This window comes from Protomyctophum parallelum, assembly GCF_964188405.1.
Source record: "Protomyctophum parallelum genome assembly, chromosome: 9".
Classification (NCBI taxonomy): Eukaryota; Metazoa; Chordata; class Actinopteri; order Myctophiformes; family Myctophidae; genus Protomyctophum; species Protomyctophum parallelum.
Genome location: NC_139706.1, coordinates 11,617,571 through 11,626,466, shown reverse-complemented (window position 1 = coordinate 11,626,466; position 8,896 = coordinate 11,617,571). Strand labels below are relative to the sequence as shown.

At 46.3% G+C, this 8,896-nt stretch overlaps 1 protein-coding gene across 1 annotated transcript in view; it reads left to right on the top strand.

Moving 5' to 3' along the window:
• Positions 1-8,469: 8,469 nt before the first annotated feature.
• Positions 8,470-8,896, top strand: part of ets1 (v-ets avian erythroblastosis virus E26 oncogene homolog 1) — a 52,167-nt gene continuing 51,740 nt past the window's right edge. The window contains 1 exon segment of the mRNA XM_083773976.1: positions 8,470-8,550. The gene's annotated coding sequence lies outside the window, so the exon portion shown is untranslated.

Here is an 8,896-nt window from a genome sequence, read left to right as displayed (position 1 = left end):
AATATTTTGATCGTTTTGTATACCATCTTTCTTTCTAACTTTCTAACTTTTCTAACTTTGGGGAACAAAAACAATGCAATGCCAACTGAGCTGTTTTAGAATCAATACCGGGTGCATGTCTTTGGGCCGACACTACTTTGGTCCGACGTCCTATCCCAAACCCTAACCTAACCCCAAACCCAAACCATTTTTGTTAACCGGTCACGCATGTCGGAGCCACGGGTGAGTCTTAACCGGCCACGTATGTCGTATGTTGGTATGTCGGACTAATGTCTGCCCCGCCATCAAACGGTCAGGCTTTCCTCTGTGGCGGAAAGCCCGGTGACACGAGGTTACCCATGTTAATGACACTGTCTGAGGCCCGGATGTGTTCTACAGCAGTAACCTCAGGGGTGTGTTTTGTTGGTCTACTTTAATGACTGCCAGAGTTGGTTTGAATCAATCATAATCAAGTTTTCTGAGGATTCTGTGATTGTCCAGCCTCGGACAATTGTATCCAATGGTGTGATGATTCTGGCAATTAAAATGTCTTTAAGACAAAAGAGATGCGACATTTTCTGAAACTCTCCTGTCACAGTACTGACTTTTATTAATGACATGTGGAAACAGTAAGCCAATATAGCTACTTGGGCTGCTGGGCACCATACTGGACGACAAAATGACTTTTGATGCCAAAATTGACTGCATCTGCAAAAAGGCTATTGCTAATCAGAGACTATTTTTCCTGAGAAAGTTGAGGGGTTTCACTGTGACAGATTGCTCTTGAAAATATTTTATTCAACTTTTATGGAGTAATTTTGAACTTTTGCAATGATTTATTGGCATGGCAACCTCCACGTGGTTAACAAAAATAGGCTGGGAAACACTGTAAAACGTTGCCAATAGAGTGAATAGACCACTTGGCCATGTTTATCAAGTTAGAGCCACTCAAAGGACAAAAAGTCATTCTGGCGGAAGCTCAAAACGTTATTCAGTCAAGACCAGCGTCCTCACTTCCCACATTCACAGACCAATGGTGGCAAGCTAGCACCGACCGACTCATTGGAGGCAATGTGGAGCCCATGGACATTTTGACAGGAGGAGCCAGGATTCGACCCGTCTATCCACAGATCATTGGCTGACCTGCTCTACCTCCTGAGCCACAGCCGCCCTATACAGGATCGGTGGTTCTGGACCAATGCGTATATTGGTGTATCAGGGTTGTTTATGTCTGAGTCATAGTGACATGCATATGCGTATTGGGTTGTTGTTTATGGTTATGTCAGAGTTAGAGTGACGTGTCTGTGGTGCGCCCGCCCGCCCGCCTGCCGGCCCGCCCTCCCATTAGCCAATTTTTATACGACAAAGACACAAGGGGAGAAGAGACGCAGGACATAAGACAGGCTCTGGTGAAAATCTGCTTCTGACAAGCAGCCCTCTCTTCCCACTCATCACCCCATCGCTGATAAGCCCCTCGCTACAAACCGAACCTCGGATCACGGCTCAGATGATCTGAACGGAGCAGACAGGTCAACCAGTAGCACTTATGCCGCTATCAGTGTGAACAAAACTGGAGGTAACACTGTGTGGAGAGAGAGAGAGAGAGAACGGTAGACAGAGGGAACACACTGACTGTCATCATCCCTCAGTCTCCCTGAGTGTGAGCCATTGCAGTGCTGCGAAGAAGGCTGATGTGAAGGGCATCGCCGGCCCGGGGAGCACTGGTGATGTCTAATTTAGTGCTTTTAGTTCAGATGCATTAGTCACGGTTTCAGCTTCAATCACAGTTTAATAAGTGAAAATGTGATGGGGTTTAAATGTTGTACTATAGGGGACAGTTTGACACTTTGACTGTGGCCGGGAGGGGAACCAGTGACCTTCTGATTGATCACCTGACGGCCTCTCACGCACAGTACTCAGCCAATTAGTTTTGATGACTGAGACAACAGAACATCGCAATGCGGGGCCTTCCCTTTGCTCACGAATATTATATCAGGAATGAATGCTCATTTAAGAATAATTCACTTCATCACATTCGTATTTTAGGGGCATCATGGGCGTACCACAAAGTATGTATTTTTATTATTGTGTCCCCACTTTGTGTCCTCGAATCTGAAGTCAAGCCCCTTGTCATTCCTAGCTGTAGTTACTCTCTGTCTCCATCTGTTTCTGTTTCTGTCTCTCTCTCTCTGTCTCTCTCTATGCCTCTCTGTCTCTCTCTCTCTGTCTCTCTCTCTCTGTCTCTCTCTCTCTCTCTCTCTCTCTCTCTCTCCTTCCTTCTCTCTCTCTGTGCCTTCTGCGCCTGCCTCTCCAGATCTCCTCTCCCTGCCAGCCTCCCTCTCACTTCTCTAATGAGAGCATGTTACATCGGCATTCAGCAACCCCCCTCTGCTAATTACACAAGCAGCATGTAGCTCTGGGACGCTAATGAAGAGGAATGGTGGAGCCAGAGACACCGTGCAAGGGAGAGGGGAGGGGTACTGCGCTTGTTTACATTGGTGCCTGGCCAATGGCTTATCAAGAAGGGCATGCTGGACTCAGCATCACCCCCCCCTCCTCCCCCACAACTCCTTCCTTTCCCCCCTCCTCTCATCTCTCTCTGTGCTGTCTCTCATCTTTCTGTTTGAAAAGTTCACTAACTGGTGTGTGGACTTAAACGGTGTGAGATAGGGCTGGTGTCTTTAGCTGTTTTAAAAGTCATTAAATCCATAAATTCCCATTGCTGTCAGGGGCCTCTAAGTGTGCTCTCTTACAAACTTTAGGGCACTTTATGTAAGAGGTAAAGGGAAGTGGCATTAGTTTATAGTAGCTTCAGTTTGCAGCGGCCCAGACAATAATTCAGCATAGTGTTGAACAAAGCATCACTCTTCTTACTCAATGATGGTGTGATAGCTGCAGTTTGAACAATGCACTTTAGTTTGAACTGAACGCACGCACGCACGCACGCACGCACGCACGCACGCACACACACACACACACACACACACACACACACACACACACACACACACACACACACACACACACACACACACACTTTGACCAAGGAGAATAGGCGAGAGATAGACCTAGGCAGACTCCCAACTTCACAGCATGTGATTTGGAGGAACTTGTTCTGTCAAGAGGCATAGTGGAACAGAAGATTGCTGTCCGGTACCATCCCTCATGAAATGCTTGAGAAACACAAACCATCTGGAGGCGATACAGTACACACTATCAACCCATCAAATACTGAGGATGTTTGTCTGATTTACTAGCCCTATTTAGGCCTGTTTGGACAACTTGGCTGAGGGATTGGTGTTTTAATTAAAGATAATATCGAGAGCTAATATCACCCTCAAGACCTCTGCCTCACAGCCAACATTACAACAAAGTCACCAAAGTTCTCTGGATGAGGTGGTGAGAGTTCATAGCCTTACTATACGAACACTGATGGACGCTGCTGAACTCTATAGTGATTTGAACACTGGTGAACTCTCCTGAACTCTGCTATAGTGAACACTGGTGAACTCTGCTAGTGAACACTGGTGAACTCTGCTAGTGAACACTGGTGAACTCTGCTAGTGAACACTGCTAGTGAACTCTACTGAACTCTCCTGAACACTGCTGAACGAGGCTAGTCTAATACCGGCCGAAAAGAACATGTTCTTTTTTTTATCAGTTATTTTTGGCCATATAGACACAATCATGCGATGGAGTATAAATTAAGCTTTTGCCTCCACCAATAGCGTTGCGGGGCTGTTTTTATGAGGCCCGAAGCTGACTGTGGCGATGCCATATTGACATTGTCATAAAATATTACATCCTCGCTTTATTCATCAGATGAGTGCTTTAATCTATAAATACTGCGGGCAGGGAATAAAACAGGTTTTCAACAGCAGAAAAGATTAGACTCATACCTCTCTTCTCCTTCTCACTGAGCACCACAGTTCGGAAACACTGAGGCCCAAAATAGACATTAGGCTCATAAAGGCCTCCTTCTTTGTAGTCGGCATACAGCAACAACATCTGCGGGGCAGTTTCTTTGGGAAGGGGGGTGGGGGCAGATTCGGGCAGGCTATCAAAGAGAGAAGCGATCTCCTGTGAGAAGGGGTGGGTGGAGGACTTCCATATTTTCTACATCTCCCTCTCCCTCTCTCTCTTTCTTTCTGTCTTCCACGGGGGAAAAAAAGAAAAACGAATCTGCAGCAATCAGGACGATGCTAATAAAAGACCATTAATATCACCTGTCAGTGCTATCTTTGGAAGATTCGAAATGAGAAAATTAGAAAAAGGGTTTCACTGTCTGGGCCGGTTTAACCCCACAAAGCACCAGAGGTGGGATGGAGAAGGGGTTGACAGAGGACTGTCACCAATGTCCCAAGATAAAGACAAATCAAAGGCAATGGAGATGTTTTCATCTTGAAATGGAGGACATTTTATGAACCCATATAGTGAGAAACGTGTTTTCTATGTCTAAAAGCACTCCTCATCTTGCTTTTACATTTTACGATCATTTTTGTTACCATCATACATTTTATTTATTTATTTAAATGGCTCCATTGCACAACATTTCTCAATTCCGCAGTACCTTTGCTTGGTTTAGTGCAGCATCGTCACTCCCCAACAGATGGTATGAATTTCGAATATGAACTCTGCATGACTCCAGACCACTTTGATTCAGGGGTTAAGCTATCCCTTTAAGACTGAAAAAGGCCTGATGCCTTGAGAAGAAGAATCTAAGCAAGGAGGGGTGACATTGAAAACTGTCCACTGATGAAAACTCCTTTATCTATAGCTCCAAATATTTAAGAAAGAGTGATCAAAGAAATGTATAGGTGGGAGTATAGCCTCAGCCCTTGTGTCCACTGGACACCCTCGAGCAGTACGAAGCACATCTTAGAGGTGGGAGTAGCCTCAGGCCTTGTGTCCACTGGACACCCTCTAGCAGTACGAAGCACATCTTAGAGGTGGGAGTAACCAAAAACCTGTCTGGAGCCAATAATGCAAACCACCATTAGTGTACCACATTGGCAGCAGCCTCAATTAGGGAACAGAGTGGTAATTCCGACGCACTGCCATTCTGATCACGTGGCTTCTGCGAGCGGTTAGGGTTAGGAACAGTATTGGTATTGACTCTTGAGCGCATCGGAATGGCAGTACGTCGGAATACCCCTGAATTATTACCTGAAATATTGAACATAAAAAATATCACACCCGTGTGAAGTGAGGGGCGCTCTTATCATCATACATCGTCTCATTCTGGCCAATCACAATTTGCGTCCTCACTTTTGTCTTCAATGTTTGTGTTTATACAAACCCTCAAAGCTGGACATAGGAGGGGCTAGTGGCCTAGCGCCCCTCAAAATATAATGGAAGTCGAAGGGGATCGGATTGGGATGAAACCTTGCCCATATTTGGAGTCAACGTCATAGATAAATCATAGACGATCGACGCTGTAAACATTGACAATGAATGGCCAGCTTTGAGTGTTTGTGTAAACACAAACAGTGAAGACGAAGGTGAGGACGCAAATTGTGATTGGCCGGAATGAGATGATGTATGATGATAAGAGCGCCCCTCACTTCACACAGGTGTGATTTGTTTTTGTTCTAGTCATGATGTTAATACACGCCAAACACATTGTCGATCGGAAACATGCAACAGCGTGTCTTTTCCATTAAGAAAATGAAAGACCATGAGAAGCAGGCATGTTGCTGTCACTGAGGGTGTGTTGACTGTGTGGTGGTGATGGAGGGCCATATATATCCCTGCTGTTCTGTGACGGATGGGCTCTACTGGTGCTGATGGCAAGGTGTTCACTATCTATTTAATGCAAAGCATGAGACTATGAGACTCTGGGCTGTATTTTGCGTGTCTTAAGTACCAGGTCTTATTCCCTAACTTGAGTAAACTAAAGACCTGGAGGCGTGATCAATGCTCTTTGGCCACTCAGAATAGCCAAATGGCATTGATCACGCCTCCAGGTCTTTAGTTTACTCATGTTAGGGAATAAGACCTGGTACTTAAGACACGCAAAATACAGCCCAGAGAGTACGAGTCTGAACAGGAAAAAAAAAAGTGGCACCATAACGGGGAGGTGAAAGGCGTATATAGGGGGCAAAGAGATGAGAGTAGAAGTTCATACGGAGCAGAAGTGCATCGAGGCCCCTGCCTTTGAACTGGCAGAGCCCGGCTAATTGAAACAGGATTGTGCAGGGCATCGGCTTCAGATCTGGTTCATATTCAATGCTGCCTTATTCAATTTGGTCCCATCGCGGAGCTGCTGCACCCCGTGCATTTCTCTCCACATGGCAATAAGTCATATCCTCCACCTTTTGCCCTGGACGTGTTGCCCATCTGCGGGCCCCCTGGGCAGCCCATGCAGGGCACTGAAGGGCCCCTCCTCAATATCAGGGAGGAGGCTTCAGCAGGCTGCAGAGCAAGACCCTGAGAAGAGGGGGATGGGGGGGGGGACCTGCCCACATCTGCGTGTCTGCCTGCCAATGTGATGCTCATGTTGCTTCTTCACGCCTCTCACCTTGGACTTCAACACCCCCCCCCCCCGCCCCCCTGCCATGTCCTACACACACACATGCACGCGTACATACGCACCCACCCACGTGCGCATTCATGCATGCATCCATACACGCTCACGCACGCTCACGCACGCACGCTCACGCACGCACACACACACACACACACACACACACACACACACACACACACACACACACACACACACACACACACACACCCATAGATGCGCACATGCACTTTCAGACACCCTGTGGCTCAGACAAGATTTACTTTTAAGAGCGGTGGCTGACAGGGGAATGGACCATGCAATTTCTAATTCAAACAAATGTTGAACCGAGGTCAGGGAATTATCACGGAGCCACAAGGTGTTTCAGATGAGACGCGAGTGTTGAGTGTGTGAAGCATGATACTGAGAGAGAGAGAGAGAGAGAGAGAGAGAGAGGGAGAGAGAGAGAGAGAGAGAGAGAGAGAGAGAGAGAGAGAAGAGATAGAATGAGAGAGGAAGACAACGAGGGAGGTAAAGTAACAGAATAAAAGAGAAAGGGAATAAGCAGAAAGAGAGCTGGAGAGGGATGCGGCGGAAAGCTTTTCGCTTTGGTAAATAAATAAACAAATAAAGCGATGAATAAACAAATTGACAGATAAATCTCCAACATCCATACCTGCATATCACGATTCCCATCAGACCAGGTATAGCTGCAGATCTTGAGGCCAATGGGGCAAAACATCTTCTAATTTCGCACAAGAGTGGTCAACGTTTCATCGTTTCAGTCAGGACCGTAATCAGTGACACACACACACAGACACACGCGCACATGCACACACGTGCGCGCACACACACACACACACACACACACACACACACACACACACACACACACACACACACACAGCCTGGGGGGGGTGGGTATGCCACGACTGATGTAGCCAGATACTAAATTACAAATATTCAGGAAGAAATGCCATAGACACGAGTGAAATTGTACGTGCAAATATTTACACTGTACAATTTGTTTGTTCAGGGTCTGTGCCAGGTGTTGGGTTTGCCACACCTATAGGCCTATATAGGCAGACACCTTAGAGTTTAATATATAGGCTACTCTAAGGCAGACACACACACGCACGCAGTGCACGCAGTGCACGCAGGGGTGGCGGTGGCTCAGGGGTAGAGTGGCTGGATGGTAACCGCAAGGTTGCCAGCTCGAACCCGGGCTCCCAGTCCCTGACCCTGAGCAAGACACTGAACTATATTGCTGCTGATGTGCTGGTGCCTTGCATTCAGGTTTCAGCTGCCATCGGTGTGTGAATGGGTGAATGTAATGCACAATCTATGTAAAGCGCCTTGGATAAAGGCGCTATGCCGCTATATAAATGCACCATTTACCATTTCACGCACGCACGCACGCACGCACACACACACACACACACTTCAGTGACAATTAAGTGACAACATTAGGTTACAGGAAGTTCAATTGTCACCATCATTAAAGCCTTCCCGTTACATCATGCACGTTTTTTCTACTGTTCTTGTTCTAGGAAGAGAGAGAGAGACGAGTGGAAATAAACAACCCTTTGTAACTGCATGCATATAGCTATATGATAATTATAGGTAATCCTCATTTCTAGAAGCTGGAAGCAGGAAGGGATATAGCTGCATGCGTAGCAATGTAGCATAGACTTCAATAATCCTATTATTATTATATATATCCAGCGGCATAACAAGGCATGTGCAATTCCAATGCAGTCATATTTATATTGTTAAACCTTCGCACCTGGGCTGCTACGGAGCATGCAGCCATGCATGCGACCCTACGGGATATTGGTGGAGGAAGAGGAAGATCCACATAGGATAAATCCCTGTACGATTTTGAGTGGATCACCGTGCGAGGGAGGGACTACAGCAGCGGCGTGCATAATATTCCTTCCTCTTTGGTGTGGACTCGTCGATGAGAGCCAGGTAACAGACGGACAGCATCACAGCACCACCGACAAGCTGTCACAACTAATACCGAGCGCCGCCTCTCCTACAGGAAACTTCACTGACCAGCGTCGGTAAGTTGTTCAGCCCTTAAACTTTTGAAAGATGAATGTTAGTGTTAAAATAAAAAATAAAACAAAGAAATATATTCAAATGATATCCTGTCGCAAATTATAAACTCTCTGGGTCTGCGGTATATAGCTCTGGTCCATAGCATTAGAGCTATGGAGCAGAGCTAGGGTCTGGGCTGCTATCGTTCCGAGACGAGATACGTTTATATTGATGCATTTGAACTGAAGTTGGGACTTTAACAATAAAGCCTGAAGCGCTTTTTTTAATGAGATAAGCCCGAGTCGGGCTTTATTCCTTTTTAGGATAGATTCATTCATTACATAGCCCGTGCTACACATGTTTTCTATT